The 24,843-nt window shown below is 41.7% G+C and overlaps 1 long non-coding RNA gene across 1 annotated transcript in view; it reads right to left on the bottom strand.

Annotated features, from left to right (window-relative positions):
• Positions 1-15,428: 15,428 nt before the first annotated feature.
• LOC138759843 (uncharacterized) overlaps positions 15,429-24,843 on the bottom strand; it is a 93,876-nt gene continuing 84,461 nt past the window's right edge. Inside the window, exon 3 of the long non-coding RNA XR_011355142.1 lies at positions 15,429-15,597. This is a non-coding gene — a long non-coding RNA (uncharacterized lncRNA). The remainder of the gene's footprint in view (positions 15,598-24,843) is intronic.

Below are 24,843 nucleotides of genomic sequence, written 5' to 3' on the forward strand. Positions count from 1 at the left end.
CAAGATCTAAACATAAAGATAAAGAATGAAACATGGGAAAAGCTATGCTCTGGAACTATGAGAAATACAATAAACTCGAGGTTATGCATGAAACAATATAATTGGTTACACAGGCCCCAAAAGTTAAATAAATGGAACCCAACAGTATCAGACAGATGTTTTCGCTGTAAGAAGGAAACGGGAACAACAGTACATGCAATTTTGGCATGTGAGAAAGTGCAAAAGTTTTGGGAAGATCTAAACCAGGTATTAAATAAAATCAGAAAAAATAACATACCAAAAAATCCAGAGATCTTTCTTCTAAGTAATATAAGAAGTAAAGAATTAGGCCTTGATTTGGATGAAGCACAAAAAAGATTTATTATGATAGCCTTAGCTGTAGCAAAAAAATGTATAATGTCAACTTGGAAATCAGAAGATAGCCTGAGAATACAGCAATGGTACATAGAAATGAATAAATGTATTCCATTGGAAGAAATAACATATAATTTAAGAAATAACATCACAGTATTCGAACAAATTTGGGAACCGTACATGAAACACAACAGAGAGGGCCTACCGCGGACCTCCTCCACCTAAAATGACAGAATGAGAAGAAGACGAAATGAACTGACCCAGTGTGTAAAAATAGATGACACAATTTTCTTGTTTATTTTCATTGTGTGATGACATTGTTTAATGGGTTTAATGTGTTATATATGTTGAACGTTTAGTGAGTAGGGAGGGGGGTGGGAAAGAGGGAGGGAAGGGAGGGGGGAAAAGGGGAGAAAATGACACTGTGTATATTCAAGAGGGAAATGTTTGTGTGTATTTTGGTTAATATGGTTCATAGTGTGAAAAAAAATCTGCACCAAACAAAGGTCCAGATACTGCTGCTATAATAAATGCCCAAATGTAGAGATGATTCTCAAACTTGACATTCATCTTCCTGGTGCCAAAGGTTGGAATGTTGGAACTGTTAACTGCTCATAGTTGGAGGTCTGGGGTAGGATGGTATGTGTCAAAACTGGTGGGTTGAAATACACTAATGTCCGAACCTGTGTCCATCAGAAATTTTCACTGGGACAGTTGGTCCCATACATATAGTAGGCGTGCAGGTTTTATGCCAACCACCACAGTCCTTACTGACTGTTAGCCTGGGTGTTTCCTGTAAATGGGCAGGGTGAAAGGCATTTGCAGGCATTTACTCCCCAACACCTGTGGTAATAAGACCAAGAAGTGTCTATAGGCTGCTTGCTTATTCTGGGGGGGGTTGTCTGTTTGTAGGGAGTGAAGTGCTAAGAGGACTAAAATGCAACACAGGGTCAAGAGTGGAGGAGTTGGTTGTGCAGACTTGGCTTTCCTTGCCTTATCTTCCTTTTTAGCCAGCCATAGAATGTCCGCCTCCACTGCTACAGGCCTAGGGTTGGATAACTTGGATAACAAGAACCTAATATAATCTGGCATTTGCTCTAAAAAGAGCTGATCAAATAACATATTGGGACTTTCGCCAGCTACCAGGAACAGCATTTCATCCATTAGTTCTGAAGGGGCGGGGTCTCCCAACTCATCGAGATGTAGTAGTTTGGCTGCACTTTCCCTACTGGACGTACTATATACCTGTAACAAAAGTGCTTTTAAAGCTGGTACGTGGTGGATCTCGTAGGAAGTCGCCGACCCTCTTAGCAAAGACCTGGTCCTGGGCACTGACGAGATGGTAATAATGAGTGGTGTCCAACTCGATTTTGCGAAAATGAAATTACACTTCAGCCTGTTGGAACCACAGTTCAGGCTCAGCTGTCCAGAAAGGTGGCAACTTTACAGCAACAAGTTTGTCCAAATATACATTTTTGAACTTGTCGTGGTTACCATTTGTGGCCAATGGAATCACAGTGAACATGATGAAATAACCACGCAAGGCATTTTTTGAGTGAATCAAACAGATTTACTCTTTATAACCCGCGCAACCATTTAAAACCCAGAATCACGCACCTAACACTTGCTGATATCATCACACACTGATGTCACAAATCCAGTTTGATGCCTTCTGGGAGTTGTAGTGCTGCCATAGTGCCGCTACAATTTATTTTTATACATGTACAGATGTATCATTTGTCTGTATGTGTGTTTGCACTGTTCTACACTTTGGACCAGAGAGCACTGTTTCGTTGGATTATACTGGTACAATCAGATAATAAATAAACTTAAATTTGAAATTGATAGTTTTTTAAAATTGTAAACCATTATTCAGTTTTGCCATTTCAACAAATTGTAAAGCTAAATTTTAACTGGCCACGTTTTTTTTCCTGCAATACAAATCCACAGAATGGACTTTTGGAATCTTTTCCCACAGAAGTCAGGATGGCTATAATTTTCACTTACTAGGATAGGGATGCAAATCTATTTGTGGCTGTGGTGCAACCACTGAATGTATGTATGTACTGTATGAGCTGGCCTGCCCCCTGAACCTGTGACTCCTCCCTCCCTATAAAGGCTGTTGCGCCCAAACTCCTCCCTCCATACCTGACTTGGAATCGGGCCAGCAACATGTGAGATGTGTCGATTTCTTAAGATGATCAAAACTCTCAGTCTAATGTGGTTGATCGATAGTGCGACAATTTTGGGCCATGGACGAGGCAATACAGGCGAATAAACTGGGCACTGACTCTAAAGATCTGAACTCTCCATCAAATTCGATCAATGGCTGCACTGCCTCAACGCTTTCATGAGACACAACATCGTGCAGAGTGAGGAAGACAAATGAGATCTACTCTTTGCTTAGGTCGGCCACCAAGTCTTCCAGATGATAAGGGACTGCACTGCTTGCTTGGCCGCAATGGAGCTCCTGCAGAAATAGTATCAGACACCGATGAATGTTATCTATGTCAACTATCTTCTGGGCAGTCATAGACAAGTGCCTGGTGAGTCAGTGGATGAGTACATGCGGGTCCTGTGGGAGCTAGGGCGAGTCTACGGCTGCAGAGATGTCTCTCCTGCCATCCACCTAGGAGAACTGATACATGATGCATATGTGGCTGGATTCAAGTCTGATTGAATCAGACAGAGACTCTTGGAAAAATGTGATTGAAGCATGGAAGAAGAGGTCGACCTAGCTAAAGTGCTCGAGACAGCGCAGCTGAACGCGGAAATCTTCTACTTGGAAAACGCGGCCATTACATGGGAAGCTCAAATGCTGCCATCTTGGATGCGGGGTCCCAAGTCACCTCTGCCACCATCGAGCACCTGAAGTCCTACCTCTGCAGACACGCAAAGCATCCCTGAAAGAACTGCCTGGCCCAAAATGCTCTGCCTGCAGGAAGAAGGGACACTACAGTAGTGACTCAGACAGTGACCAGATGTTGGCCTTGATTACCCTGGATCAGGACAGCCCACATAAACTGGCCAGGGCCATGATGAACATCAAGTTAAACATGAACTGCCAATTTGATACGAGGGGATGGAGAGCTTTCTTCACCCAGGCACAGTACAGTGCCACTTCCTCGTGGGAACTCTGGCAAAATTAAAGTCTCCCTGGTCTCCAAGTCCCACTAGGCTGAGATCCATGGCCACTGCACTGTGACACTGACTGTGTGGAGCATAGAGTTCAAGAACTTTAAGCTTCTCATCGTGCCACATCACCTGCGCACCAATCATACCAGGACTGAACTTCCAGTGCCAGCTCATGTCCAAGTGCAGTTTGACACACCCCCCCCCCCCTTCCATGATTCACAACTACCAATTTTTAAACAACCGACCTCCCCTCTGAACACAACTTGTGGTCTGTCCATCCTCCGGGTCCCACCACTGCAGGCAGTCACCACCAAGAGCAGGCGATATAGCCCCAGGGACAGAGCCTTCATCAAAACAGAAGTCAAACAACTTCTGGCAGAAGGAACCATAGAACCCAGTACCAGCCCCTGGAGGGCACAGGTGATGGTCGTTAAGAGCAGAGAGAAATACCGCGTGGTTATTGACCATAAAACATTTTACCCAACTAGATGCCTATGCACTGCCCCGCATTGCTGACATGGTGAACGAGATTGCCCAGTTCCAGGTCTTCTCAACCATTGACCTCAAGTTGGCTTTTCACCAACTCCTGATTTGCTCATAGGACAGCCCGTACAAAGACTTCGAGCAGACGGGTGCCTCTACCACTTCCTCCGTGTCGCCTTCGGGGTCTCCAATGGGGTCTCTATCTTCCAGAGGGAGATGAATCAGATAGTGGATGACTGCAGGCTAAAGGCCACATTTCATTGGGCTCAACTCTGACTGCATGTGCACTCTGTTTGAGCTCCCATTGCCCCATACCCTCAAGGCCCTGAAAAGGTGCTTGAAGTTCTTTTTGTATTACACCCAGTGGGTCCCGAATTACGTGGACAAAGCCCGCCCCTGGTGAAATCAACCACCTTTCGCCTGTCAGTGGAAGCCCAAATGGTGTTCACATCGCCAAGGCGGCAAAGCACACTGTGGATAAATCCATCCCCTTTCAGGTGCAGAATGATGCATCCAACTTTGCCCTGGCTTCCAACCAGGCGGGCAGGCCCATGGCATTTTTTTCCTGAACCATCCAGGGCTCTGAACTCCGGCACTCAGCCATCGAGAAGGAGCCCCAGACATAGTGGAAGATGAACGCCACTGGAGGCACCCTGCTGACTGACCAATGTGTGGTCGCCTTTATGTTCAATAACAAACAGCGGGGAAAAATTAAGAATGACAAGATCCTGAGGTGTAGAATTGAGCTATCTACCTACATCTATGAGATCTTGTACCAGCCTTGGAAGCTCAACATACCTCCCAGTGCCCTGTCCCGGGGACATGCACCGCCTCTAAGTTCTCCATATCTAACTCTGCTACCGTAGGTGACTAGGTTCTACCTAACCTCAACCTTCCAAACTCAGTTGAGGATATCAAGGAGATGACCCGGAGCTGCCCAGTCTGTGCCGAGAGTAAACCCCAATTCTATTGACAAGACAAAAACCACCTGATTAAAGCCACCCGCCCTTTCAAATGCCTGAATATGGAATTCAAGGGTCCCCCTCCCTTCCACCAACTTCCTAAATATTATCAATAAATACTCCCACTTCCCTTTCACCATCCCTTGAACAGACATGAAAATGGCCACAGACATAAAGGCACCGAGTAGCATATTCACTCTGTTCGGATATCCCTTTCTATATCGATAGTGACCAGGAATCCTCGTTTACTCTTCTCTCCCGGAAATCTCTATAAAGGCTGTTACACCCAAGCTCCTCCCTCAGTACCTGCCTAGCAACATGTGAGATGTGTCGATGTCTTAAGGTCATTAAAGCTTATTAATCACAACTTTCTGTCTAATGTGGTTGATCAATAGTGCTATGGTGGGTTTGGAAAATTCTACACTCAAATGTTCAGAAGTCTTCCGGTTATTTGGGGGGAAGCCACACTTGAAAGGAGCTACATAAGACATCACTGAAGCTTGATCTGTATGTGAGAAGCAGAAATCCATCTGGTTTCTGGCAAGTATCCTCCCTTCTTGTTCAGAAACAGGAAGATTAAAATCATCCTTTTTCAAAAATGCCAAAACACGTCATGTCATTTCATCAGGAAATGTCAGATTCCTGCCAGAAGTGTTGACAGTCTCTGTCTTTTCATGGATCCTGCCTGACCCGTGAGTTCCTCTAGTACTTTGTGTATTATTTAAGACACTTTTAACTTTTTCATTGTCAAAAAGGCTTCGCAAATTTACATTGCAATCTAATTTGAAATTTCCTTCACAAAATCAAATTTGCCCTCAATAAAAATACAGAACAGATGGTTAATATATTTTATGAATAATGTACCAATTTGTTATGCTTCTAAAGTAATATTCAGTTGCTAGAACTGTGACATTTCTTTCATTTTTTATTGTATTTCAGCTGGAAGTGGTGATAAATAAAAGAATAAATTAATTCTAAGTTAAAGCAAATCATCAAACTATAATTTTGACCAAATTCAAGCTCTATGAACTTGAAAAAACGGAGTCTTCGATGCTTGACAAGACAAGGTTTCTTTTACTTTTGTGCCATATGTGATATGTGATTATCCTATTGGCATGAGAAATTGTCCTCCTTCATTGTGTCTGTGGCAGGCTGGTCCTGCCTGATTACAGCTCAAGAGGAGTAACTTTATTAGGTCTGCATTCTTTTCAAATAGAGCTGATTTTGGAGTCCCTTGTCACTCTAGTTGAAGTTGTGTCATATTTTGGGCAATGGTTCCAAATTTGTTGATATGAAAAAGAACATGAACTTAAATGCTCAATGGCTAGATCCAAAGCCAGAATTAATCGGAATGCAGGTATTTCCACTGAAGGAGTGATATGTGGAACATAACAACTGGATCTTTTACTATTCTTACCTTGAGGAGAAAGAGAGTTACAAAGATTCTAAATAAAATCCAGCACACAACTAGTCCACTGAATTTTGTTTCTGGGCACTCTGGAAAGATTAGATTAGGTTCCACACCACATAAATCATATGGTTTTGTGGAAATGAAATACAGTGAGCAAAGTAACACAGACATGCATAGTGAACAAATTAGTTAGTAACACATTGTCTGAAGAATATAATTCTTGTGATGCTGTGTTTTTCACACAGAATGAACTGAGATGAACCAAAGACCAGTAGTGATGAGATTTATTGTCTCTTAGACAGTTTTTTGTACCTTGGAGATTACCATAGCCTTCTTCTTCTTTGGCTTGGCTTCGCGGACGAAGATTTATGGAGGGGATAAAAGTCCACGGTGGGCTCTGCGGTCTTCTTCAAAGGAGGTTGCTGCCCGCCGAACTGTGAGGCGCCAAGATGCACGGTTTGAGGCGATATCAGCCCACTGGCGGTGGTCAATGTGGCAGGCACCAAGAGATTTCTTCAGGCAGTCCTTGTACCTCTTCTTTGGTGCACCTCTGTCACGGTGGCCAGTGGAGAGCTCGACATATAACACGATCTTGGGAAGGCGATGGTCCTCCATTCTGGAGACGTGACCCACCCAGCGCAGCTGGATCTTCAGAAGCGTGGACTCGATGCTGTCGACCTCTGCCATCTCGAGTACTTCGACGTTAGGGATGAAAGCGCTCCAATGGATGTTGAGGATGGAGCGGAGACAACGCTGGTGGAAGCGTTCTAGGAGCCTTAGGTGATGCCGGTAGAGGACCCATGATTCGGAGCCGAACAGGAGTGTGGGTATGACAACGGCTCTGTATACGCTAATCTTTGTGAGGTTTTTCAGTTGGTCGTTTTTCAAGACTCTTTTGTGTAGTCTTCCAAAGGCGCTATTTGCCTTGGAGAGTCTGTTGTCTATCTCGTTGTCGATCCTCGCATCTGATGAAACGGTGCAGCCGAGATAGGTAAACTGGTTGACCGTTTTGAGTTTTGTGTGCCCGATGGAGATGTGGAGGGGCTGGTAGTCATGGTGGGGAGCTGGCTGATGGAGGACCTCAGTTTTCTTCAGGCTGACTTCCAGGCCAAACACAGGTAAACATGGTGCCACTTAAAAGTGCCAGAAAAGATCCTGATTCATGAAAATTAAGAACACTGGTTATTTTTCACATTTATTGAACTGCTATGTCAATGTTAAAATATGTTGGAACTGCATAATCATTTCTGTTTCTTAGAAAAACAGAGGCACAAGTGTTTCTTTTTGTACCCTGAAAGGTAGTTAATGCTTCATTAAAGTTCGACGGTGCAGTACATACTGAATGACACCAGTTATTATTCATTAACTCCGCATGTTTCTCAAGGAAGTGTCAGATATTAAATCCTCACTTGGAGTCCTTGGCTATTCTAAGAAGGTTGTATATAAATTAGACCCTGCAAAACATCAGGGGGAAAAAAAACGGAACAATTCCCTGGGATATCTACTCCATGATATTCCAGCTGAGGGAATCAGTTGTAATAATGTCAGTTCTCCTTGACACTTTTGTACTTTTGAGCATGTGCAACTTCTTCAGCAGACAAGAGAAAACACTTATGCTTCCCCAGCCCATAGAGAATCAGTAAACCCTTTAGAAGGTGAAATTACTCTCGTCAGTCGCAAAGACAGTGCTTGCAGAAACATTTCAGAACTACATGCAGGATGATCATGACCACACACCAAGGTTTTAATGAGGCTTTTCCTGCTACTACTTTCTCTATCTCACAGATGTGAGAATGAGAGGGGAACTCATAGAAGCATTTTGAACGTTGAAAAGCCTGAACAGAGAGGATCTGCCAATGTTTTTTTCCCCGTGGTAAGACAAGTTCAAAGTTCAAGAGGTCACAACTTCAGGATTGAAGTGAGCGGAGATATGGAGGAACTTCTTTAGCCAGAGAGAGGAATTTGCTACCACGTGTGGCTGTCAGCGCCAGGTCATTGAATGTATTTAAGAGATTGATAGGTATCTGACTAGTCGGAGTATCAAAGCTTATAGGGAGAAGGCATGAGAGTGGGTCTGAGTGGGAGAATGGATCCACTCATAAAGGAACGGCAGAGCAGGCTCAATGGGCCAAATGGCCTACTTTCTGCTCCTATCTTATGGTGTTATGTGCCGAATCAACGATTTTTTTCAGTCTTGTTTCCCTAATTTATGGCTTTTAGTCATGTGATCTCTGATATATAAAAAATAAATATAATTGTGCCAACTTTAGAAACAATCTTCTTTTGAATTCAATAAGAATCAGTGGACTTTTTACATTTAGTTAAATGGTATCACCCAGGAATAGATAATGGTTGCCAATTATCCAAATGGAAATGATAAAACTGTGAATGTAAAAAAAATTTTTTAAAATTGCATATATTTATAAACAAATGTTTAATAACTTTTATGTTGACTATTTAAAGTAGAGGAAAAGCAACCATCTGTGTTGTAATAACCAATATTAATTGGCTTAATTTAATTAAAAACATGACTAAAGAGTTCTATTGAGGTCATGAACCAGTTGCACTGAGGTCATGTGATAAGGGTTAATTTTATCATATTTAATGTGAGTATTTTACCATTCCTGTTCCAGAGGAGGATCACTTTCTCAGGTTGTGAACTTGACCTGATTCTACATGCTCCTTAAAACAAATAATTCTAGCAAAGAAACAAGACTGGTCAGTAAAGACGGATATTAAAGTTTTTCATCATTTTGAAGGGCCAAGCATTAAGGCAGGATTTCTCAACCTGGTTATCCGTGGATTTGATTTAGTAGTCCCCAGCAACATGGTGAAGGCATATATTATGATGCAATAAACAAGTAATAGAACCATAGATGATTACAGCAAAGGAACAGGCCCCTTTGGCCCTTCTAGTCTGTGCCAAATCATTTTATCGTCCCACTGACCTACACCCAGTCTATTGCCCTCCATACCTCTCCCATTCATTCACCTCTTCCTCCTTAATCTCCATCTATTCCTTGACTCTTCTCTTTGTTTCTCTTCCTTCCTTGAGCACTATGCATGTTTCCTAAGTAAATACTGATGCAATAAAAAAGTTTAAGATTTCCCCCATTGCGTGAGGCTCGACACATAGTTGACCACTCTGATCCTCGAGGAGACAAATTTTGTCCCTTACTCTTCGGGTTTACCTTCATATTATCTGCCAGAACAACTTCATGTCTTCTTTTTGCCTTCCTGATTTCTTTCTTGAGTATTTTCTTGCTTTTTTGTTCTCTTCAAGTTCCTCATTAGCTCCTTGTTGCCTATACTAGCTATACACCTCCCTCTTCTTCTTAACCAGAACAGCAATATTCCTTGAAAACCAGCATTCCCGTTGCCTGGTAACTTTGTCTTTAATCCTAATAGGAACATGCATACTCTGCACTCTCAAGATTTCTCCCTCAAAGGCCATCCACTTACCTATCACACCCTTGCAACATATTGTAGCATGCTACAGCAGAGAGTGGAAGAATGACACACACTTGATGCAGTTATAGTCAAGACTGCTGTATTGCTCTCTCTGCCCTTCCTTATATAGGCCCAGTTTCCTGCCACTGGGTCCAGTTTTCCCGCTGTTGCCAGTGTAATTGAGATCAACAGCATTCTTGCCGCTGATTGGTCAGCATTCCCATCATGTGGGCTGTTGTCCAAGAAGAAAGGTGATTAGCCCATGCAGGCTTTGCAAAATCGCTGGGTTTTGTGTATCGGGTCACTTCTCAGGTAGCAAGCTGCCATACAACCTCCAAGAATCGGTGATCATGGTGCCGTCCTTTGATTTTGGCAGCCTGCCCCTGTGTCATGGGGGCTGTGTGGTGAATGGTTGGCTAGTGTCCATGTGTGCTGCTTTGAGGTGGTTGATAGTGAACATCTCCTCCTTACTGCCAATGTCCAGCACACATATGGATCTGTTGTGTCTGGTCACTCAGTAAGGTCCCTTGTACAGTCACTGCTCTTTAGATCTTTGGGGTTGAATGTTTTTAGTTGGCCATGTGGTGAAGACTGTGTCGAGGCTAGAGTGCCTAGTCATTCCCTTATTTTTTCCAACATTGCTGCTGGTGCTTTTTCTGTGTCCTTGGCAGTGGCCAAGAACTCCCCCGGGATGACTAAAGGCGTGCCGTATACCATTTCCGATGCCGAGGGACTGCAATGTCCAGAATGTTCAAGGAAACTGCATGGAGCATTGACTAATCGGTCATCTTCGGGTCCAAATGCCGTTTACACTGGTAGGGGTCAACAATGTAGTGCACACTACAGCAGAGAGTGAAAGAACGACACACACTCAATGTCAAGACTGCTTTATTGCTCTCCCTGCCCTTGCTTATATAAGCACAGTTTCCCACCGCTGGGCCCAGTATTCCCACCGTTGCCAGTGCGTGAGATCAACGGCGCTCTGGCTGCTGATTGGTCAGCATTCCCACCATGTGGGCTGTTGGCCGGGAAGAAAGCCCCTTACCCTGCATGGTCTTTGTGATATCGTTGTGTTCATCCACCATTTTGTGTATCAGGTCACCTCCCAGATACTGGGCTACTACAATATCTGAATCCGCTTTTCCTAGATTCTTTCTCATTTCCACAAAATTTGCCTTCCTCCAATTTAGGATCACAGCATGAAGGCCAAACATCCTTTACCATAAATAACTTGAACCTAATGACATTATGGTCACTGGACCCAAAGATTTGCCTACACAGACTTCTGTCACCTGACCTGTCTTGTTCCCTAATAGGAGATCAAGTACTGCATCCCCTCCTCATTCGTACTTCAATGTATTAGGAAACTTTCCTGAACACTTTTCATAAGCTTGAAGCTATCCAGCTCTTTTTCAGTACAGGAGTCCCAGTCAATATTTGGGAAGTTGATATCTTCTACTATCTCAACATTCTATTTTTTTACATCTGTCTTCCGTCTCTCTACAGATTTGTTCCTCCAATTCTCTCTGACAATTGGGCAGTCTATAATACAAACCTATCAGTGTGATCACACCTTTCCCATTCTTCAGTAGCAATGCCACTCCTTCCCCTTTCATCCCTCCTCCTTTATTACATCTGAAGCTACGAAACCATGGAACAGTAAGATGTCCTCTGGTTTGCATTTCACCTATCCTCAGTGGAAAAAGGTCTATCCCCCAATCTTAAATACCTTTATCAAATCTCCCCTCATTCTTCTAAGCTCCAGGAAATAAAGACCTAACCTGTTTAACCTTTCCTGTAGCTTAGTTCCTGAACTCCAGGTAATATCCTAGTAAATCTTTTCTGCACCCTTTCTATCTTTCCTGTAGTTAGATGACCAAAACTGCACACAATACCTCAAATTTGGCCTCACTAATGTCTTATAAAACTTTGCCATAGCATCCCAACTCCTATATTCAATACTTTGATTTATGAAGGCCAATGTGCCTCCAATCTTAGTGTCATCTGCAAACTTGCTGATCCAATTTACCACATTATCATCCAGATCATTGATATAAATGACAAACAACAATGGGCCCAGCACCAATCCCTGAGGCACACCACTAGTCATAGGACTCCAGTCTGAGAAACAATCATCTACCACTACTTTCTGCCTTGTCCCTGACAGCCACCAAGAATACCTAGTGTCTGAACCTTTCTGACTAACATCCCATGTGGGACCTTGTCAAAGGCCTTACTGAAGTCAACATAAACAATTCCGCAGCCTTTCCTTTGTCAACTTTCCATATAACCACCTCAAAAATCTCTACAAGATTAACATGCCCGATCACACACAAAGCCAATGTTGACTATCCCTAGTTTTTGGCTATCCAAATAATTGCATGCCCAATATCTTAGAACATCTTACAATAATTTATCTACTACTGATGTCAGACTCACCCATCTATAATTTCTAAGTTTACTTTTGGAGTCTTTTTTAATCAATGGAACAACGTGAGCTACCCTCCAATCCTCCGGCGCTTCACCTGTGGCTAAAGACATTTTAAATATTTCTGCCAGAGATCCTGTAATTTCTTCACTAGCCTCCCTCAAGGTCTGAGATAATATTTTGTCAGGACCTGGGGATTCATCTACCCTTATTTGCTTTAAGGCAGCACGCACTTCCTCCTCTTTAATCTGTATAGGTTTCATGACCTCACTGGTTGTTTTCCTTACTTCCCATAACTCTGTGACTGTTTCCCGATGGAAAAAAAAATTAAATCACTCCTATCACTTTTGGATCCATACAAAGCCAACCACTCTGATCTTCAAGGAGATCAATTTTGTCCCTTACAATGCTTTTGCTCTTAATATACCTATAGAAACCCTTAGGATTTGCATTCACATTTTTCTGCCAAAGCAACCTTGTGTCTTTTTTTTTTTAGCCTTCCTGAGTTCCCTATACCTGCTATACACCTCTCTCTTCTTCTGAACTAGATCTCCAATATCTGTCAAAAACCAATGGTCTCTTTGAAGGTCCTCCACTAACTCCCACATTCTTGCCTGAAAACAACTTATCCCAATTCATGCATTCTAGATCCTTTCTCATTTCCTCAAAATTAGCCTTTCTCCAATTTAAAATCTCAAACTGAGGCCCAGCCCTATTCTTCCCCATAATTAACTTGCAACTAATGGCATTATGATCATTTGACCCAAAATGTTTCCCTACACATACTTCCATCTCCTGTCTCATTCCCTAAAAAGAGTTCCAGTATTGCATTCTCTCTAGTTGGTACCTCTGTATTTGTTTTAGAACATTTTTCAGAACACATTTGACAAACTCCAACCTATCTAACCCTTTACAGAATGGGAGTCCCAGTTACTATATGGAACATTAAAATCCTCTACATTCTCAGCCTTATGTTTCCTGCAGCTATCTGCTATCTCTCTACAGATTTGCTTCTCCAAATCTTGTTGACTATTGGGTGTTCTCCAATACAGCCCCATGAGTGTGGACATAGCTTTACTGTTCCTCATCTCCACCCATATATCCTCAGTAGACAAGCCCTCTTGTCTGACGTGCCTGACAACAGTGGTGATATGTTCCCTGCCACTCCTCCCCCTTTCATCCCACCCCCATAAAATAATGTTATAAATTTGAAAATAAACTAATATTCAGGAAGTCATCTTTGCAAAAACAAAGTCATTGTGTTTTGGTTACGTTACTTGTTCAAGTCATTGGAATTATTTTGCTAAATACTAAACTGATCATTCAATCGAAATTGAAAGGCTGAAGAGGTAAGTATAATCTAAAAAGTGCCATAAGCAGACATGACAAATGATTGAAAAAAATAATTAATTAATCTCACAGTTAAAATTCTTGTCCTGAGTTTATACCAACTTCAATCGCTTCTTTAGCAGAACATTGATACACCTATTTTTTGGGCATGAATATTTTGCAAGAATGTATGCCATGCCCCAAGGAAGCCTGAAATACATAAGACACCATTTCATACTCATATTCACTTTTTTTTTCTTGCAACATAGTAGGAAGATATTTGAAGTCAATAGCAATCTCATCAATTCCTTTTCTTCCACTTTTTTCCTTAAATTCTACAGTCTTCATGTAGCAATCTCTTCCTGAATTCTTTTATCACCTGAATACAAAGTGGTTAATTGATAATGGCTGCTTAACCTACCAAATAGCACATCTTTGGGATTCAGGAAAAAATTGGAGCATCTGAAGGGAGCTCACATTCATGGAGAAACAGCCAATGTCGTACAGACAGCACCAGAGGTCATTTTGAGTCAGGACCCATCAAGATTTTCCTAATGTAATTTACTTTGAAAATATTCCCTCGGGAAGATCAGAGGTTTCACTCTTTCAAACTACTTTAGCCCATGTTTGTACAGGTCAGGGTTAGACAGACGGCTCAGCCCTGAAACATTGGTTACCCTTTACTTCCTAGACATGTGTAACCTGCTGAGTTTCTCTTGAGTCTTGCACTTAAATCCATTAGAAACCTGGTTAGGATTAGGATGTTATATATTTCAATAAAATCACCCCTCATTCAAACAATATAGGTTTAACACGACTCCCCTCTCAAACCATACACCCTTTTCAATTGTCTTCAGTCTTCCCAAATAAATGGACCAAAATTGAATTTAGCAGCACCGTCTACACTTGGAACAATATATCTATGTTTAAACATTGTTTTACCATAGCATCATAAAACCATTAGTAGCAGAAGTAGACCATTCCGCCCATTGAGTATGCACTGCCATTCCATTGTGAACTGATCCATTCTCCCACTCAGCCTCACTCCCCTAAGGTTTTGCCTATTCATTCAACAAGGCTGTTGTGAATCCAAATAAACTCATCACATTATTGTTTCCTAGGTAGCTTGTGTCATTGACAAACTTGAATACATGACTGCCTGCCCCCTCCTCCCTGGCATTAATATAAACAATGAAAAGTTGAGGACTAAGAAACTGATTCCTGGGGCATTGCACCAGTTACACACTTCCAGGCTGTTAAAGAACCATTAATTCCAACTTTCTGTCTTCCATGTGATAACCACTTGTCACTATCCCATGATTTCCTACCTTGTGCTTTTTATGTAGCATCTTATCAAATGCTACTAAAAGTGAAAATGCACATTATCTAGGTGTCCCCCTCCTTTAATCCTTTTCATAAATTAATGAAGAGCTCAATGTAATTTTTAATTTCATTAGATTATATTAACTTGGTTTAGCATTAAGCTATTGCAAATAGCTTTATTTCTTCTTCGACAATAAACTATAATTTGCAGCATCTTCTCATCACAGGAATTAAGCCTAATATTTCCTACTTATTGACTCCCTCCCTTCTTGAAATAAGGGAATTATATTTTCAATTTTCCAGTCTGCTGATACTTGCTGGAACTCAGTAAGTTTTGACCAACTTCATTCATCCCTCTACTATTATTGTAGCTATTTTATTCAAGCCCTTGGATACAGGCCACCAGTTTCTAGTGACAGCACATTGGTTTATCCAACACCATATCCTTCATGATAAAAATTATTCCAAGTTCTTCCCTCATCTTTGAAAATAACCTATTTTCAATCATTGAGATATATGGCATATCCTCCTCTATAAAGAATAAATCAAAGACTTGGTTTAAATTATCCATCATTTACTGATTTCCCCAATCTCATTCTCATCGAGTCTCATTTCCACGTATACCTCAAACATGCTCTTCCTTTAAGCATCATATAATCGGACGAAACGATTTCTCCTTTTCTCTTTTCTTCTTTTCCTTTTGTTCTGTTTGTTTTTTCTTCCTTTAAGTTAAGGGGGTGGGGAGAGAATGAAAAGAAAATATCACTATGTACATATTAATACTGAATGTGTGTATATACTGTTACTGATGTGGTTTATGGTGAAGTGTGAAATAAAAAATTATAAAAAAGAAACATGCTCTTCCTTTTTATATGTCCATGCTGGAGGACAATTACCAATCCACTTCCTGTTTTTCTTCAGCCACTGCAGTGTGGAGGCAGTCCAACATCTCAGTCTTTAAATTAACATGGATCGTGTGCCACAAATTGCTCATGTGAATGTTAAGCAATTTCCATTCAAAGATCAAATAGCCATGTTGAAGACTGTAATGGCAATATTTATTTATTCCCTGACGAAGGGAGGATAATATTCTTAAATTCTTAAATCAAGCCCCTGCCACTATCATATACAGTAAAACCCCTGTTATTCAGAAATCAAGGAACTGACAACCTCAAGCAACCAGCAAAACCAGCAAGGAAAATAAATACATCAATAGAACTCGGAATAAATAAAAGTTTAACACTGTAAAAGTGAATGTTCTCTGAAGCAACACATAAACGTTTGGTGAAGCTGGGAGCTAATATTCAGCCAGCGGAGTGCCTTGGTTGTGCTTTGCTCGTAGCAGCTGTTTGAATAAAGTTTGAGTAAAGTTGTGTTTGAATAAAATGGCATCACCCAGAATGGTTGATAATGCTCACTATTGGGGTGACTCTCTTAAAGTGTCTCCTTACCCCTGCTTAGTAAGAGTCTTTTTTAGTATAATATTAAGTATATTGGCAAAGCTTTATCTGTAACTATGCGGGAGGGTGGGGTTCATTACATATAATCTTGTTGTTCGTCTTTCAGAGGGCTCTGCAGCTCAGATGCACCGACGATTAAATGTTTTCAAAGATAATGACTGAAAATAGAGTAAAATGCTTTAAGGATTATATATTCATGCAAGTGAAGTTTGTTCACTGTAAGTACAGTATTTTAAACTGTTTATTCTTACTGCAGGTGTATTAGTTACGCATTGTAAGAGTGAGTCTCAAGCAACTGGAAAACTTGTTTATCTGGCATCTGCCAAACCCCATAGGTGCCGGATACCAGGGGTTTTACTGTACCCAGGAATACTGTGGAGGTGCATTATTAAATGCTTCCAAAAATGTACTCCAGCTTTGACATCTTTTTGTAATTGTTACATAACAGAAGAGGCAAATCATGGAGTAAACCAAATTTGTACTATTGATCCATAATATGAGAAGCTCCGAGCAACTGCAGTCTCCATTGTCGATTGTATTCATGTTTCCTGCATGAAGGAACAGATTTCACATGTAAACAAAACCTTCACCTATTTTCTATCCTCATCAGGTTGCCTACCATAAGGACTCAGTTCAGTCACCCCAAGCATTAACTGATCCTCACTTTGCATAATGCTTTTCCTAAAGGACGGTTTGTTATTTGAACATGGTCAACACTCACCATTTAGTACACAATATATTGATTTGCACATCTGTTTTTAATCATAGGATTCCCTGGAATAGAAGGGTAAAACAAAAAAAAAGATGATATCTTTTTCCCATCCCAGGGAATTATTCATATTAAAACAATAGCACTAAATCAATAAACTGTTAATGAAATCAAGAGTTCTGGCAATGCTCCATCGCTCGATGTTCAGCGAAAATATCCAAGGAAAATTTGATCTGCTTTCTCCTTTCATATAGGATTAATCCTGATTAAAGCTGCTCTGCCCCACAATTATTTGGCTGCAAATACTTATTTTACTTTAAATAATCCTTTCTGACCTCATTTGCTCTGTTCAAATTGTCCCAATTCTGAGGAAATAATTTGCAAATGATGTGGGCTATGTCTTATCGTCAGTCTCAGATTTGCAGGGAGTTGCAGTTCTGCTTCGAGTAACTGATGGGCACCAATAAATTTCACACCACCTGGCTGGATGTTGGAAGGATGACGCTCATGTCTCAGGAGATACTGAGAACCTCTGACTGATTTTGTGCCCACATCTTGAAATCAGAGTCAGAAAGCTAAAGGTTCAGATCACCCAACAGTCACTTGAGCACAAAATGTGCACTGACATTCACAAGATTCAAGATTCCTTTATTGTCAAGCAATAGTACAGAACACAAAATGCTTCATGAAATTGCCTTTTGCCTGCTATAAGGCAGACAAAAAATTGCCATTAATTTGCCCAGCACCCCTTTTCAGTACGAGAGAAAGAGAAGTAAAAGAGAGTCAATTCAGAGTCATTGAATGTCCATGTTTTCACCTCAGGCGCTTCCATAGCCTCAGCACCATCTATTGCCACTGGTGTGGACCCGGGAGAGCAAAACATGCAAAAGCATAACCAGACAGAACAGACATACAGACAAGCAATACCTGCAATAGTCCTATATAAAAATAAATAGCTATTGTTTAATAAGTAGTAGCATCTCGGATGGTTAGTGTGAGCAGTTCATTTAGTCGTTCACTATTCTCATTGCCCCCTCCATAAATCTTCGTCCGCGAAGCCAAGCCAAAGATTCTCATTGCCCATGGGAAGAAGTTGTTTCTCAGCCTGGTGGTGCTGGCTCTGATGCTCCTTTATCTCTTTCCTGAAAGGTGCTGTGTGCAGGGTGGTAGGGTTCCTCATTGATTTAGTGCATCCGCTTCCGATAATGATCCCAGTAGCTGGGAGGGGAGGGAGACCGTTATTGGGTCCAATGATCACCTTTTGTCTGTTGGACTCTGCTCCTCCTCCTTTCCTTTCTTTAATTCTCCCCAGCCTTTCAATCAGGTGCCTACCTGCTTTTAACTCATCCCTTGAAGAAGGGCTCAAGTCTGATACATCTATCTTTGTCTCCTACAGACACAATGAGTCCTGCTAAGTTCATCCAGCATTTCTGTGTTTTCACTACAATCACAGCATCTGCAGACTTCCATGCTTCACTCCCAATTAATTCCCTTCAGATCCTGTCTAATAATCCCATAATTTCCCTTTGTCAAATTTACTCTTTTCCAGTGAAGTCCAAGCTTATCCTTTACTCATAAATATCTGGAAGATGTGGACTTGAGATCACTATTCCCAAATTGCTCTCCCACTGAAACTCAAGTCACTTTAGCAAGGCTCATATCCCAGTACAAGGTCTGGTTTGGCCATTTCCACATTAACTATCTATGGGCAACTTCAAGAAATCCTCCTGGATGCACATAACAAATTCTGCCCCATCGAAGATTCTGACACAGAACATCCCAGTCAATACTGGTAAATTAAGGTTTCCCACTACACAACCCTAATTGCTTTTACATCTTTCAATAATCTGTTCCTTAATCACTCAGTGGTTATTGAGAGGCTTATAGTATAACCCTGTCAAAATGATTGTATCCTTCTTATTTTTTATCTCTGCCAATTCTACTTCAGTGGATGAGCCTTCCATTATATCTGAGCACATTATGACACTCTTCCTGTTATGTAAAGCAACCCTTCCACCTTTCTTACCTCTTCTCTATCCCATCTAAACCATTGAAACACAGGAACATTGAGCTTCCAGTCCTCTATCTCTCTTCCAGCCAAGTCATTGTAATAGCCACAAAATCATAATTTTGCCAATACTACAAATCCCAGAATGCTTTGCGAATGCTTTGCAAATGGGTTGGCGCTGGCCCGTCAGCCCGCTAATCGCCCCCACCTCCTCTCTTTACTTTCATTAGCATCTGCGACCTGTCGCCCAACTCACATGTAATAAACCCCTTACGAAAAATGGCCAAACGAAAGACAGAAAACAAGACCTTTCAAGACAGGTGGGAGGCAGACTATATGTTCATCATTTTAAAAGACAAACCTGTTTGTCATTGAAGCAAGTTGTTATTTTTTTGACTTGTTGGCTTGTGAAAAAAAAATACATTTAAAAGGAGCTTAAAGGCTAAAGAGAAATATTATTTATTGAATATTTTATTTCTCATTTGTTAATGCTTCTTCTGGAAAGAGTTTAACCAAAACTATTATTAAACATTTATTTTAATAAGAAAAAGTTTAACATTACATATGTTGAAAGAAGAGAAAACATGCAGATGTTGTTGAAAATTTGCAATAAATATTTAGTTTGGCCCACGACTCAGTCCAAGTTTTTAATTTTGGCCCTCTGTGAATTTGAGTTTGACACCCCTGGTTTAAACCCTCCTGTGTAGTACTAGTGAACATCACTGTGAGGATATTGCTTCCCCTCTAGTTTAGATGGAAGCCACACCTCTTGTACGGGTTCCACGTTCCCTGGAAGAGAGCCTACTGATCCATATATCTGAAACCCTCCCTCCTGTGCCATCTTCTCAGCCACACATTGAACTCCACGATCTTCCCATTTCTTGCTTCACGATCACATCATGAAGAGTAATCCTGAGATTACAATGTTGCAAGTCCTGCATGCTGCCTAGCTCACTCAAATCATTCTGCAGTACAATATCTTCCTTCCTACCTTGGGACTAATATGGACCACAAACTCTGGTTGCTCACCATCCCCTTTCAGCATGTTCAGTTCCTGCTCAAAGACATTTTTGCCCCTCACAGGAGAAGAGAACATACCATCCTGGAGTCTCGCTTGAGGCCACATAAACTTTATCTGTGCCACTAACTATGGAATAGCTGATTAATATTGTTCTACCTGACTTCCCACTTCCCCACTGAGCTTCAGATCTGGTCATGTTCCAATGACCTGCAGCTGCTACTTTCCTCTGACAGGTCATTCCGCCCCTCCCAAGTATCCAACTTGATAACGAAGGTATGGCCACAGGGGAGCTCTGCACTGTCTGCTCACTCCCTTTTCCAAGTGGTCACTAACTCGCTGCAGCCTGCATCTGGCATGTGGTCACATCACCGTAACTGCAACCTATGACCCTTTCAGCTTCATGAATACTGACTGAGTTCATCCAACTCTGACTTCAATTCCTTGATGTGTTTGGTAAAAAGCTACAGCTGGACACCCTTCCTATAGATGCTGTCATCAGAGAAATCTTCCTGATATCCCATGTCCTGCAGGAGGAGCACCTGTCTGCACCAAGTCTGGACTGTCATTAAAAAAAAGTCCTTACTTGTCATTTCCTGAAACTTGCCAGGACCTCACAAGCCAAAGCTTTATTCCTTAAACATGGCATTTACATCTCAAGTACCGTCACTCCCAAAAGAGAGCTTTAAGCTTATTGGAGTAAACATCTCCAGTGATCTGTCCTGGTCCAACGACATTGGCATGATGGTCAAGTAAGTACATCTACTTTCTCAGAAGTCTGAGGAAATTCAACATGCCACAGACATCATTCAATAACTTCTACAGATGTACCATTGAAAGTATCCTGAAAGGTGCATCACTGCATTGGACTGATTGGCTCAAGACTGCAAGAAACTGTAGAGAGTTGTGAACACAACTCAGTCCCTCACACGTTCCTCCCCCTCTCTTCCATCCACATTATCTGCATTGCTTACTGCCCTGGAAAGTAGCTAACATATTTGAAGACTCATTTCCCCATCCAGCCACACTCTCTACTGCCTCTTTCCAATAGGATTCAACAGTGTGAGATCACACACCACCAGATTCAAGGATAGTTTACTTCCTGTCATCATCCGACATCTTGATGGACCCCACTCCAATAAAATAAAGCTACTGTAAGAGCCAAAGATTCGTTCCTTATCTGTGGAGTGCTGAGGGGTCCGTGGGCCTTTTTCCATGGCCGCACATGTGCGGTTGGCTTGGCCCCGGCGGCAGCAGCTTCATCCAGGGCTGGAGTGTCCGCCAGTATGCAGGTGCCATGGACTGCGTTGGTGCATGCACGCTTGGCTCAGCCTTGGCAGCAAGCAGTTGGAGCCAGGGCCAGCGCATTCTGCAATGAGCATGCACGAGTATTTTCACGCATTGAAAAGTAAGTTTGTTAGCCCGCGTCATCATTTGGGCAATCTAAGGAAGGTGAGTTAGGCATCAATAATTTCTGTCGACTATTACACGGACGACAGAACATTAAACATAGCATTATGATTAATCGATATTTCACTAGAACGTTACTTTCTTTTACAGTAGGTTTTGTTATTGATATTGAATGTTACTACAGATGTTAGCCCTTTTGCATTTGTTAATAAAGACTATTCAAGAAAATTAATTTGGACTTTGTTACTGATTCATTCAAGAAATGCATCACAGACAAACTCCTCACAGCCTCCAAGCGACTATTTTATTGATCAAACTCATTACAATTGTCTTTGCTCTGTTATAACTGATATTTTGTAGTAACTGTAATCTGCAAAGTGTTTTCTCTGCTGTCATACATATTGTATAGCTTGATTGGCAAGAGTTGTTCACAAAGCTCATTTTCTCGCTCTACCCCAGTACATAGGCAATAAACTTGAACTTGAACTTGCAAGATATGCAGATTAACACACGTGAACACAAAGAGCTGAAAGAAAGTATGTTTAGTTGTGATTTTCCTTTGACCGAACTAAGGTATTGTAACCAATGTGAGATAAAATATGTCATTAATGGCTACTTGTGTATAATGCAGAAGATGGTAGAACATACCATAAGAAACTAATAGCTGGAGTAGGCTGCCAGGCCAAGTGATTGCGGCGAACCTATGCTGGCCTCATCTCCTCGCTTATATCAGTTCCCCATGCCCCTCAATTTCTCGATCTCTCAAATATTTACCTATCTCCACTGTACTCTAATTACCTGACCTCCACCACATTCTGCACGGAGAACTGAAATAAAAAAGCTTTTTTCCAAATACTCCACAAAGAAGTAGTCCCTCATGAATACATTTAAATAAATGATGTCATTTGAACGTTAATATCAATTTTACTTGCAAAGTATGTATATATTTCTCTTCATTCATGTCTATGAGGAGGAAATAGATTGCAATTGATTCAAGTTTTAGATGTTACTGAAGTCGGAGGAACAATAAATCATGGCATTCAGAGAAGGAAATGACAAAGAGATAAAGATAGACTAAAACTATAACAGATGGGGTTTTGTGTAGGGAAGGGTGAGATCATTTACTTTGGCCAAGAGAAAGATAAATGATAAGAGTCCAGTGATGTAGTTATTGGGGCTCCAGAGGATGAACCAGCAGGCCCAACATCAATGTTCACTTATCAAGGATATTTCAGTATAGCAGTTCATTGGGCAATTGAGTTCAACATTTGAAGGGCAGTCAAGGTCAGGTGATCCAAACATCACTATAGCAGTGAGGGACGGTGTACCGGAGTGATCATCGAGGGAGCAGTCATTGTCAGAGTGGACTGAGTCAGAGTGGCAAGGCTTTGGCTCAAGGGGCTTCGGAGGGAAGAGACTGAGGAGGGGTAGTGCAGGAGTGCAAGTAGGAAAGGGCCACCCTATTGGTGGAGAAAAAAAGGATTCAGCAGGTAGGCACAAGTAGGTGCAGGTTTGTTCCTCAAGTCATAAAAAGTGGGAATGGCAGCCAAGGCAGGGGATTGCTCCTCTTGAAGAATGTGGGTTGTCAGGGAGTTGGATGAACTCTGGATCATTTGGGAGACAGAGGGGGAGATAGACAGGAGTTAAAAGGACACTATGACACCTAGGAGGTAGGAGATGGGTAGGTGGGTGACGGTCTGAAGAGGGAAAGGGAACAGGCAGGCAGTGCAGGGCATCCCAGTGGTCATTCCCCTCAATAACAAGTATACCATTTTGGATACTGTGGAGGGGAATGACCTACCATGGACATACCACGGGGATCAGATCACTGGCAAAGAGTCTGGTCCTGTGGCTAAGAAAGTAAAGGAAGAGAGGAGGTGTGTGTAGTGATAGGGATTCCATAGTTAAGGGGACAGATAAGAAGTTAATTAAACATAGAACATAGAACACTACAGCAAAGTAGAGGCCCTTTGGCCCTTCATGTTGGGCCAACCTATATATTCCTTAAAAAAAATTAAACCCTCCCTATCCTGTAACCCTCTATTTTTCTTCCATCCTTGTGCCTGTCTAGGAGTTTCTTTAATGCCCCTAATATTTCAGCATCCACCACCATCCCAGGCAAGATATTCCAGGTACCCACAACACTCTGCATAAAATAAATTACCCCTGTTGATTCCCCTAAACTTCCTTCCCTTCACTTTGTACACATGTCCTCTGGTGTTTGCTTTTCCTGCCATGGGAAACAGGCACTGGCTGTCCATCCTATCTATGCCTCTCATAATGTTGTAGACAACTATTAAGTCTCTTCTCATCCTTCTAAGCTCCAAAGCGAAAAGTCCGAGCTTTACTAGCCTTGCTTCATAATCCAGGTAACATCCCGTAAATCTCCTCTGCACCCTCTCCATAGCTTCCACATCCTTCCTATAATGAGGTGACAAGAAATAAACACAATACTCGAAGTGTTGTCTCACCAGAGATTTCTAGAGTTGCAACATGACCTTTCTGCTCTTGAACTCAATCCCCCTACTAATAAAGTCCAGCATCCCATAAGCCTTCTTAATTATCCCATCAACTTGTGTGGCCAACTTGAGGGATGTATGGATTTGGACCCCAAGGTCCCGCTGTTTATCCACACTTTTAAGTTAATGACCAGTAACCCCATACTCAGTCTTTTGGTTTGTCCTTTCAAAATGCATCACCTCACACTTATCCGGATTGAACTCCATCTGCCACTTCTCCGCACAAATCTGCATCCTGTCTATAACCTTTGACAATCCTCAGCTTCATCTACAACTCCTGCAGCCTTCCTATCATCCGCAAACTTATTGACCTATCCTTCTGCCTCTTCACAAATCACCAAGAGTAGGGGTCCCAGAACAGATCCTTGCAGTACTCCACTAGTCACTGACCAGGCAGAATGCTTTCCTTCCACTTTCTGTCTGCAAGCTAATGTTCCATGTATGTTCCTTGCCTCATGACTTTCTGGATGAGTGTCTCATGGGGGACCTTGTCAAATGCCTTGCTAAAATCCATGTAGACTATATTTTCCACCCTACCCTCATGAAATTCTTTTGTTATCTCCTCAAAAAACTTAATTAGGCTCATGAGGCATGACATTCCCTTCATAAAGCCACACTGACTATCGTTGAATAGGCTGCACTTCTCCAAAGGCTAATAGATCCTATCCTTAAGAATCCTCTCCATTAGTTTGCACACCACTGATGTAAGACTCACAAGTCTATAATTCCCAAGATTCTCCCTATTACATTTTTTAAACAAGGGGACTATATTTGCCATTCTCCCATCCTCCAGCACCTCCCCTGTGGCCAAAGAGGACTCAAAGATCATAGCTACTGCCCAGCT

The sequence above is a fragment of the Narcine bancroftii genome, chromosome 4 (genome assembly GCF_036971445.1).
Source record: "Narcine bancroftii isolate sNarBan1 chromosome 4, sNarBan1.hap1, whole genome shotgun sequence".
Taxonomy (NCBI): Eukaryota; Metazoa; Chordata; class Chondrichthyes; order Torpediniformes; family Narcinidae; genus Narcine; species Narcine bancroftii.